The sequence below is a fragment of the Clupea harengus genome, chromosome 18, assembly GCF_900700415.2.
Source record: "Clupea harengus chromosome 18, Ch_v2.0.2, whole genome shotgun sequence".
In the NCBI taxonomy this organism is placed as follows: Eukaryota; Metazoa; Chordata; class Actinopteri; order Clupeiformes; family Clupeidae; genus Clupea; species Clupea harengus.
The window spans coordinates 11,421,247-11,433,473 of NC_045169.1; positions in this window are offsets into that span (position 1 = coordinate 11,421,247).

The window sequence follows — 12,227 nt, forward strand, 5'->3', positions numbered from 1 at the left end:
CTTAAACACACATTCTGCAATAACACGTCAGTAATAACTCTTGCGCCATTCTCAGTTGTAATAAAAACACCATGCCTTTAAATGTCATGTGCATAGAACTCTGTTAAACACCATCCGCATATGCTGAACTGGATTAAATGTCATTGAAGTTTAAAGAAAAAGTAATACTGCGCAGCCATAGGCATGTAGATTTACAATAAACGCGGCTTAAGGTTTTCTGGAGGAACTGCTGTTCATTTATTAAAGCACTACTTATGGATTCTTCAACACAGTGGAACAAACTCATCTTCCTCTCCCTCTCCCTCTCCCTCTCCCTCTCCCTCTCTCTCCCACGTCTGCGAGTGGTTGACATGCGGCGCACGTCTCCCCTGGCTCTGGGATCGAGTAAACACAGGATGACTCGGCCGATCCCTGCCCTGGCAAGGCGGCGGAGATGAGAGAAGGCACGTCTCCAGCCACTTCTGGCCCGAGGCCCCGGCCAAATAGCCGGTCTCGGATCACTGACGATAGGGTGGGAGAGTGCCGGCCGAAGCCTGGGGGTGGGTCGGGGGGGAGGTAGTGAAGGCACAAAGGGAGGCGGGGGGGGGGGGGGGGAAGTTGGGGGGTGGGCAAAGAGATATTAGAACCAGATGTCCGCAGTGCGCAGCACTGACCAGGAGGCTCCGCTCTTCGGCCATCCATCTACTGTTTTGGCTCCCCGGGCTGGGAGGAGGAGGTGGAGGTGGAGGAGGAAGAGATGGTGGAGGAGGAGATTGAGGAGGAGGAGGAGGCAGATTAACCCCTCTTGGGGTGCAGCCGGAGCACAGACGACAGGAGCCAGCTTGTCTGTTCGTCCTCCTTTCTTTCTTTTGTTTTTTTCTCCTTTCTTCTCCTACACTGTTGCTCTTCTCGTCCCCACATTAAAGAAGAAGAAAAGAAAATCAATGCGTGCTGCTCCGTGATGCATATTTAACATTTGTGTTATTGTTAAGTTGGTTGTCACAAAGCGGGCCGTGATCGGTGCCTCCTCCTTAACCTCTGCCCGCAAGCCAAAAGAGTGCAATGAATTCCATTACAGAGCCTTTGTCTTCTCATATGGTCGATGTCCTTTCTGAACAGCCCTGCGCTTTGCCAAAGAACAAATGTCACAATGTGCTGTGCCTGTGTGTGCACCCATGCACGAGCCGTCCCTGATAACACATAAACGATCACACTCACGTGCCACTGAGCCTTAATTACTTGCTGGAAGAAATTAAGTGATATTGAGAAAGACAGTGAAAAGGAGACTATGTGTTCTGTTTTTTTTTTTTTTTGTCTTCTCGTTCCACCTCTTTCCTGTCTAGACATTCTCACTACAGTAGTTGTATTTTGTGCCGTCTTCAAGAGCATCTTATCCAGCTCCAGCAGTTTTGATTTCAGGGGGAATCGGATAAACATGTGTGCTTTCCGTTCAACCTCCTGATCCTTTCACTTGGACAGTCAGGCTCTCAACATGAAAAACATTTCCACCCACAACAAGACAGCGGACATAAAATTATACAGTCTGCAAAGGGGAAATTTCCCTGGCTTCTCAAAGCAAATTAAATCAGCAGTAAAACACTAAAAGTCAACAGTACATGTGCTGACCTTGACACATGTGATTATCCTTTTTGCAGTGACTGCTAAGGAGTTGTAATTCATGCTTTGTTGCTTCTTTTTTCCATAGGAGCCCTGCCATGGTCCTTTGGTCCTTTGCCATTACTGTCAAAGTATACTCATTTCTAAAGATGTTACACATGTGTAGTGTGTGTGTGTGCGTGTGTGCGTGTGTGTGTGTGTGTGTGTGTGTGTAGGGGGGTGATGGACTTTATCACAGCATAGGTCACGAGTCATTTATCTCAATTCAGCCCCCTTAGAAAGTCATGCCTGTTACACTCAACACATCACTCTTGCCAAATGAGCATACATTCCTTACAGGGGCCACAGAGGTGGTGGTATGGGGCAGGAGTGCCTGTGTGCGTGTGCGTGTGCGTGCGCGTGTGTGTGTGTGTGCGTGCGGGTGTGTGTATGTGTGGGTGTGTGTGTACACATGTGTATACGGGTGTGTGTAGGGGGTATGGTTGTTATCAGTGAGGGCCCCCTCCATCTATCAACCCTGGCAAAGTTAAGGGGAAGATGGTGCTACTTTCACAATCCCTCATTGTGTCATTTAGGAGAATCAGGAGAGGTTTGGAGGGGAGCTGGTTATTTTGGTGATTTTGGTGATTTTCCAGTTCAATGGTAACTGTTTTCATGTACTCACTTATTTAGTTGAGTGTTCACTGATTAGACTCTCAACCCCTGCTCAAACATCTGGGGTAGGATTGTGTTGGTATTCTCTAATATGACAGTAGTTTTGTGGCAGAAGCACACCATAAAATGATGTTAATATAATACTAGTTATGTGCCACTCCAAGGGTTTTCAGTCATTTGTAGGATTATGAGAAACTCTTCCAATCTTCCGATTACCGATCTTTGAGAGAAAAGCCATAGGAAATATGACATATGAACAACTAATATCCGCTGATAGAGAACAAAGCAATTACATTGTGTTACAGACATCCGAAAATGTGTGAATAAGATCCAGAATTGCCTTTACACACACACACACACACACACACAGGGTTGGCCCAGTGGCACGTCATGGTGCTTTGTCAATACACGTTGCCTGCTGCTTTCATCAACCAACAGCATTCATGTGCGCGGCAGGTTCATTTTTAATTATTGATGCTGACTGAACATGCAGGACGAGGTCTGCGCTCGGCACTGCTTGTCTGCTTGTCAACCCTGTGATCAATAGAGAGCCTGTTCATGCTACTACCCATGGCTTTGGCTTGTGACCTTTCAGTGGGTGTGTATTTATTGGAACATGTCAAGTGTGGGCCAGTGGGTATGCAGTGGATTTAAAAACAAAGAAAAACTAAAAAACCCTTTTATTCTCTTCATCTTTCGCTTCTCTGCAACAGGCAGGATATTAGACTAAACAAGCGCCTCTGGAGCGGGTCGCGCTCGAGCCAAGGCGTTACTTAGAAAGTCGCTGTTCTGTTTGGGTCTCCATTTGTTGGCATTGTAATCAGCGGATTTATTGCTAATGCACTGTAATATACACACAACAATGGGGGAAGTACTCTACGCCATTTGGATTTAGTTAGCGGAATGTTTTCTACGCTTTTTTGGCAGAGCGAATGCTCCTCCAGTCATAAAACTCAAAAAAAAATTGTAATCAAAAGAAGACAGTGAGTATAACCTCTTGTCATCTCTCCGGGTCTCTCAGTCATGTTCCTGCCTTTCAAGGCCATGGTCCTGGCTGGATTTGCGGTATTGAAACTGAAAAGCGAAAGGAATGAGTCAGGTCAGGCCTTTATGGGGCTTGGACGGTCTCTCCCCCCCGTGTGCTTTCACTACGGGCAGTTCTCTGCTTAAGCCTGTGAGGCAGGGGTCCACGGTTTGTGTTGCTAATTCCCGCTAAATTACTCCCTGGAAAACATCAGCCGAAAACACAAGGGCTCATTATTAAAGCTGTAGGTGGAACCAGATGTGGGCGCGCAAGAAAAAAGTAAGACTTGAAACAGCATTCCTCCAAACTGCCTTTTTCTCCTCAGGCACTGACACGGCCAGCCGACGGTGCACATGGACTCCAAGCTGGGACTGGGGTTTCGGACTGTGGGGGCTTTGGGAGATCTAGATAGAGAGAGAGTTGCCTGGCCTGGAATTTTGCGGTTTGTTTTGCCATCAGTTCCCGCAATAAAAGCTCGGCGACAGTCCCTGACCTGCAGGCTTGTTTGGCCCACAAAAGCTGCCTTTTCAAGTGGGTTGCAAATCAGGCATAGCTCTAATGATAGCATGTTTCCCCTCTGGTCTAGTGTCAAGGGGTGTTAATGATGTGTTTTGACCCACATAACCTCACAGCGCGATGGGAAAATCCCCGCGAAACGCCTACTTGACCTGCGTTCTAATAATAATCATTTCCAACCTTCATTTTATAGCCGTGCTCGATTGGTATGATGCTTGGCTCCTTCCAGAAAAAGCCTGTCATTGGTCAGCTGTGTGTCTGATTGGTTGTTTACAGACCTGAAGGTTAATGGAAGTGGACACACACACACACACACACACACACACACACACACACACACACACACACACACACACACACTTACATGCACTAACTCTCTGCCTTTTCTGTTGAGGGGTGTTTTATTTGTATCATGTGTGGTACATGTACAGTATGTCTGGCTTGTGCATTACATTATGTTAAACATTAAAATGTGATGCTCAATGATTCTTAAAAGAATACATTTCATTGAACAGTCAAAAACATTCATAAAGACTCCTTTAGTGATCATGACAGGTGTCTTGTCATAGTTATGACGACATCAATAATTGTGGCACGGTGGCTCAGTTGCTTGCACTGCTTGCACTGCTGCCTCACAGCAAGAAGGTCATGGGTTTGATTCCCACATGGGGCGCTGTTGGCTCTGGGGGGCAGGTCCTCCCCAGAGTGCACAGTGCTCAGGTGGGCTATCTCCCGGGCCTTTCTGTGTGGAGTTTGCATGTTCTCCCCGTGTTCACAAGGGGTTTCCTCCACTAAGAACCCCAACAGTAAAAACATGCAAAATAACAGAACTCATGTCCATCCCTGACCAAAGATGGACAGTTCACTTCACTTGGTCCCCGGGTGCTGCAAAGCTGCCCACTGCTCCTGGGGGGTCCTTGAGGAAGGACGGTCCAGGATGGGAAAAAGCAGAAAATAAATTCACCGCGACCTCAGGCCTACCTGCGTGTGTGTGTGTGTGTCCTGTGTCGCCTCCATATATGCACGTGTGTGTTCCAGTGTGTCGTGTGTGCCATTAAAAACCTGACAAAGGTCTTAATTATTATTATTATGTCATTCTTATGCCCACCCCACCAAAGCTTTAATCCCACCGCTGACACTAAGTCTGCCTGTCTGTCTGCACCAGGCAGCTTCAGTGTAACTCCTAACTAGTGGTCTTTCTTCATAAGGACAGTGCTTTAAGGGTGCTCCATGGCTTTGTAAACTGGACAGTGCAGCTGGCTTGCTCACATATTTCTGAGCTGTTATCATAAGGCTGTGATTGTGTGATGTACGGATGGCTTGTTTTGTTGTTTTTTTTGCTGATGTTTTTTTTGTTTTTGTGAAGCACTCATGACGTAGGTATATACTGTATATAACTGAGGATAGGACCTTTGGTGACATTCCGCTTAGAGCTAAAAAATGTCCCAATTGAATGCAGTCTGTCCCCTCAGATCCCCCTGCCTGCTGATTGCTGTGCACTTTGAGCTTCTGGCTATTTATTTTTAGTTAGGGATAAACACAGAGATTGAGTGTCATGAATGATGGAGGTAAATTATTAGTTTACAATAAATAATAGGAGCGTGTGAGCCACAGAATAAAAGAGCAAAATGTTCCAGACGTGATCAAAACACACACACACACACACACACACACACACAAACACACACACACACACACACACACATACAGGCACAAAAGCCTACCGTCCACTCTCAGCTCGGCAAGCTCCCTCATTTAGAACGTTGATTTAAATGACAAAGAGGAAGAGCTGAGGATGGCAGATATATTCAGACATCCAGCGGCACTGAAGTCTGCAATTCATACCCCCTCTAATGACTCTGTGATCTGCAAAGAGCAGCAAAAGTAGGCGTAAATGTCTGCAGCTTTGAAGGAGCACTGAATATAGTAATTTTCTGTTCCCAGCCTGTCTGTGTGACAGCGTCTCTTTTGTGTGGGAGCACAAAGACAGGTCTTTGGAGACCATCCTGTCCTCAGTCCTGACACACCGCAGGCCTGAGCGAGACACACCTCAGGCCTGAATTTAGGTTGTAGTCTAATGTAATGTTGCAGTGTGCATTTTCCTTTGAAACTCTCAAAGCTGATTTTGTATTCTGCCTTAATGTCTATTAATGGCTAATGGATTTTAAAATGAAGGGGATGGAGAAATGTTTGTGTGTGTGTGATTGTGTGTGTGTGTGTGTGTGTTTTTTTTCCCCCCAAGGCCTTTCATTACTTTAGCAAGTATGAAGCGCTGAAAATAGGAAATAGCAGAGAAGGCTATTTCATTTTAATTTAGACAGATCTCTAGTTACATTACGTTCACCATGACTGAGTGCTCAATTTAGTGTGAATGTGCACGTGCGCGCGCACACACACACACACACACATACACACACAAAAACGTGTGTGGATATGTCTATGTGGGTGTTTGTGTGTGAGTGCATGTTAATGCATCTGTGTATTTCTACTGAACAAATATAAAAACAACATGGAACAATCTCAAAGGCTCTACTGAGCCCAGTCCATATAGGAAATCAGTCAATGCATTGCAGCATACTATGGATACTGCATGACAGAAGTACTACAGATGTTAATATGATTACATACATATGAAATTGTGCCCATAATTGAGAGACATGTTTGCTCAGTGTAGTGCTGTATGTAAGGTTCACTCGCAACCTCTTCTAGTGAAACCTTTGTATTAAATAAATAACGAGTCAAATTCCATTGTTCTGACAGTATTGACTTTAGGCCTGAGCAAACCTTTTGACAATCAGGTGAGATGAATATACATTTTTCCCACAAAAATGGTTGGAAGACTTCTGTTTAACCTTAAACCTATTTAACCTATTCTATTTAACCTTAAACCCCAGCGCATCCAGCGCAACACAACAAGGTTAGCAACAACGTGTTCATGTGTGAAAATGAGCCAACTCTAAATGCCAAAACTTGTGTCGACTCCACACCAAAATCCCCTGCATCCTAGTGTGAAGTTGTCAGGGAAATTACCCTAAACAGTTAGTTAGCAGATTAAAGACACCACCCAGCATGGAAGTGAACTGGACTTGTTTACGCCGCGTCCGGCGGAGAGCAGACACCTTGACCAGGTTCTCTCTGACGTGCTATGCGGAAACAAGTCTCTTTATTGAAAATCCAATGTTTACACAGGATGGCAGACAGGATTCTGGGATGCACTTAGGGTTTCTGCATTTAAGCTGAATTCTACTTCTGCTTAGCAACGAGTCATTTTACAACCCGCTCTCTCCTTCTGCCAGAAAAACATCACGTGAGGCATCTGGTTCGACATTCTTTGCTCACTCAGTGTTTTTCCAAAATCAACCTACACACAACATTTGAACAAGCCTTTTAGCTAAAACATTCATGATAAAATATACTAATACTTTCTTTAACAGAAGTTTATGGGGCTTCTTCATTTTTTACGGTTCACCATTTCCGCCAGAATGCCAACGCCGCACTAAAGCTAAAGCCTCCTCAATCGGGGTATTTATGTTCACGCACCATAATTTGACTTAAGGTTCCTCTTATATTTAATTTTGATGCAGTATATATTTAACGCAGTTCATTACTCGCTCTCTTTCTCTCTCTGTTGTTTCAGATGACTGAGGCTAATTAGCATAAGCCTGCAGATGCCCCTAATGTGACTGTTTTGCAGAGTCCGCTCTCTGTTAATGTGCGCTGATTTGGAACAGCTGGTTGAGACTGGGCCTTCGGTCCACATCTCCTCTAACTCAATAAGCCAGAGCTCCAGGTCCAGAGTTTCAGCTGCGATGTGCAAAGTCTTTGAGTGACGCTTCAGTGAGTTGGCAGAATACACAGTGAGTCAGAAAATAAGCGGTTATATTGCATCAAAATGATATGTAGATGTAGTCATCGTTATTTTAAACCCTTAAGCTTCTCTTTCGGCAAGACCTGGCCTATATCTGAATTGGCCTACTATCTTCTATGATGTAGGGCTTACTTCCTACAGGATAATATAACTGCACTGTGGAAGTTGCAAAGTACAAAGTTGCATTTGAAATTCTACCCATGGAAAGGGCTTTCTGAGTCACTAGGGATGGGTTTCTATCCTACAGTTTAATGTAATTTTGACCAATCGAATTGGAAATACTGACTAGAATCGCTTGAAATTCGCATTAAATCTTTAAAGTCGAATACAACAACAAATTCGCTAGAGGGGGATGGATTAACTTCCAGTTTGCACAGGGTATAATGCAACTGGCGTTGATGTTGCGTTGACGTTGACGAAAGGTTTATTCGCATCAGATTGCATTTGTTGACGTTTTATTATGTGTTTCTGTTAAAGTTGCCCACAGCTGTGCACAACTCTTCCCTTGATTAGTGGTGTTATCCATTTTTAAGTCGCATGACACAGTGGATGGAAATGTGCATAGACTTTAATTTCTTTTAGCTGAATTTTCAGAAATGCACTTAACATATGCGAATCGATTGGATGGATACCCAGCTTAGGTTTTTAGCCTGTATGAATAAAAAAAACATGCAAATAGACAAAACACAAGCTAATTAAGACAACATCTAAATTCATGCAAAAACACATGCGTGGTATTTAGGAAACAACCAAATATGGCAAACATGCTACAACGGCCCAAAACAAATACATTAACACTGCACCTAAAGAAAGGATGCAAAGTCAAAAACACACAAATGCCGAAAACAAATGTAACAGAAAAACTCTGCACATCCAGTCCACACGAGTGAAGTTCTCCAGAAGTTGATTTTCAACACGAGAGAGAGGGGACTAACCCTTTAAGGCCCTGACAACAAACTGTACGACCTTAAACTCAATCTGCTGTTGTGCCACTGAAGAGAGGTCAAGACAGGGGAAAGCAAGTGGGAGAGCAGCTGAGAAACGTCAACTTTTTTCAAGGACATGGGAGTATAGAAATAGGTTTAAAATAGTTTGGAAATGTTGGGTCATATTTGGGATTCTATCGGAGAGGAATACCAACTGCATGTTTGAGAAGGGATGGAACAGTACCTGAGGAGATTATTTTTAATATAAGGGGAATCAACAGGAAACTACAAAGGAGCTGAGAGGGTATTTAGTGAGCAGGTTGTAGTCTTGTTTTCATATGAGAGACAGAGCCAATTAAGTCAGAGAGAGAAGTGGGTTTGATGTTATTTAGCACAGAGTAAACCGGTGTGAAAGAGATGTCTAGTGCAGGCAGGGTGAGATGAGTGAACAAATAGTCAGGGCTGCCTCTCCCGATAACGGTGTCTCTCAATGTTTTACGAAAACCTGAAAGGTCTTACTGAAGTTGTTTACTTTTTTACTTTTCTTTTTCTTCCCCTTAGAGAAACGTTCCTCGGTATAGGCCTACCTTAAGAGGATGAATCCATATTTCTTTCATCGATTTTTATCATTTATGTAGGTTTCAGCAAGCGGGGAGTGTAGGTGATCATTATTAGAAAGAACATCCAGACGAAATACTAACCCAGGTCAAAATACAAAGCCCAAATAAAGATGGCTGGCTCGATGCCTACTCATAGATTTGTGTTCGCAAGTCCAGAACACTAAACACAAAATGTTTACATTTGTTTTATTTGAAAACTGTGTTGAGGTACAGCTAAGAGTGGTCCAGACCAACCTTATGAAAGTGTTTCTTACAGAAGGTATACTTAGCTAAGGACATTTTGGGGAACACCTCAAGGTAAAGCTTTAGGTATAACTTATGAATGACGTATTGTTAAGAAGACTTTGGGAAACGCTGCCCAGAACTTTGCTGACAAAAACGGACAGAAATTCTTCACAGGTTATAGGGAAGACACTGTGAGAACCCTGGGGTTACAACAGTTGGTAATAATATCAGAGTTAAAGGACTAGTTAACCCACAAATGTTGTGTGTGCACTGGATGTGCAGCGTTTTGCTGTTGCATTTGTTTTTGGGGTTTGTGTGTTTTTACTTTCCATCGTTTCTGTATTTCTAGTGTGTTTTGTTGTTAATGTATTTGTTTTGGGCTGTTGTAGCACGTTTGCCCAATTTAGTTGGGTTGTGGGTATTTGCAGCGCGTATGTGTATTTGGTGGTGGTGTGATTATTTGCAGCACATTTCCTAAATACTGCACATTCAATTCAATTCAATTCAATTCAATTCAATTTTATTTATATAGCGCCATAACAATACAATTGTCTCAAGGCCCACATGTGTTTTCAAAATGATGTAGATGTTTTCTTAATTAGCTTGTGTTTTGTCTATTTGCATGTGTTTTCTTAATCAGCTTGTGTTTTGTCTATTTGCATGTGTTTTCTTAATTCGTAGCACGTGTGCCCTTGTCCGACACCGTAATATACTACTGTTATGAACCACACTAAAGAAAAGCCTTAAGCAGGCAAATTCAGACATTACTTGTGAAATGACTTACCAATGCCTAGCTGCAAAGCTTCCTCCAAGGAGAACAGAGCCTTGGTTTAATCACTGCTACCAGATTCATAATTTAGTGAACTTAATGAGCAATTATTCAACGATTTTGCCTTGGGCAGCGGGTGTGCATACATATGAGTCTGAATATGGTCTTTGGCAAAGTCTTGTGTTAATGTTAATACTTGCTGGTAATATTTTTGGTTGACACTGATTATTCAAGCTTGATTGACTGAGTTAGACTAAAGTAATACAAATTTGTGTTGTAATTTCAGTAACAACTAACGTTGTTCTCCCAGCTTAAGAGAGCAGTTGGGTTCTCAAACATGGTGGGAGGAAATTTGTAGTGCACATCTATTTTTGAACAAACTGCAACGTCAATGCAGTTGCATCAGTTGTTTTCAGTATTCTTTGCACATCAGTGTTTGAGTATTCTTTGGATAGAAAAAAAACCTGTGATGTATCCTTCCATGTAAATTATGGTTACTGCACTCCAAACAGATTGACCAATTCCTGTGTATCAGTGATGGGAATGTTTGCTCTGTTGATTGAACGCACCGAGCGTGACTGTTGTGTGTGTGAAACGCATGATTCATACCGAGGATCTGTTTCTGGGCATTCCCAGCACGTTCTGCCTTTGCTGCCAAATGAAGACGGATCACTCGCCGGTGTTTGTGAGCCGTATGTGATGTGTGCTGAAGTCCTCAGCATATGAGAGAAACTTGACACATTTATTATTTATTCTTTTTTGGGGAGCCCAGAACTGACTGGGAGCCAACTGTGGGAAGTGTTAATTCTTCACCTCGGAATCAAAACATTTTCTCATGGAGAGCGGCCTCCCGTCACGTCTCTGGCTATTTCGTGTAGAACGTGCAAACAGTTTTGTGGCGGGGTTTGGCACATGTACCTGATTATAATTCACTAGCGAGAAGCAATTTGTAGACTAACTGTTGTGTTGTTCTGCTGAATTTACCACGTCCTGCCAAACACATGGCAAGACCCCATAAAACTCAAAGTACTCCAGTCACCTCTAAGAGCTGCGGAGGAAAACCTTCGAGTTTCTCAGTGAAATATACATTTCATTACGGCTTACATTAACACAATCCACTCGCCCACATAAACTCGCCTGTGCATCTCTTCTCGGGGGGAAGCGCACGCTATTTATTTTCAGAGTGTCTCAAAATAAAGACGGTTTCATTCAATCAGCAGCTAAGCTAATCACTGCGCTAAATGGAAACAGCTGACCCCTTTTGGTGCATTTTGGCCTCACTGGCTTCCTGTTTGAAGTCTGTGTCTGTCACTTTGACTGCTTTCCACTGCTAAGGGGATGTGGAAGAGGAGAAGGATTGATTAGATGGATGTAGAGAGGATATGACATACACTTGAGAATGACTGAGAGTGTAAATTGTTTGCTGAAAATGAATTTCAGTTGGGGTGTTGTGGTCAGAAGAGGGGAGGTTTTTCATGTGGGTTTTGTCCTGTGAAGCTGAAATCACAAATGAGACAGTCAGTGTTAAGTCAGATCCTCATCCATCAAAGGAAAATACCTCAAGACCAAGGTATACCCCAGGAAGGGATCTGGGAAGTGGTAATAGAATGTTCTCCTTCAAGCTTACCTCAAGGTGAGGTCAATGTTCTGTTAGCTACATTCCATAGTTGACAAGTCACACCTACAGAGCGTGGAAATCAGAATGTTCAGTTACTCTGTACTTGACCTATGTTCAAAGACATATTTTCCAAAATACACAACCTGAAGGATACATCAGGATGCCAGATGATTTGTATACACTGATGGACAGTTACTGACTTTGATCACAAAGCAAGACCACCTTGAAATATCGAAAGCTTTTATACTTCTTAACCGGCCCCCCTTTCAGTACACAGCACACATAATTTCAAAATCCATTCTGTCATTTCTCCAATGATCTTCACAGGCCGCGAGCAATTTTCCACAGAACGTAATAATATACTCCACACATTATTGCCCATAATTATACAATTATGGTATGAAACACAAA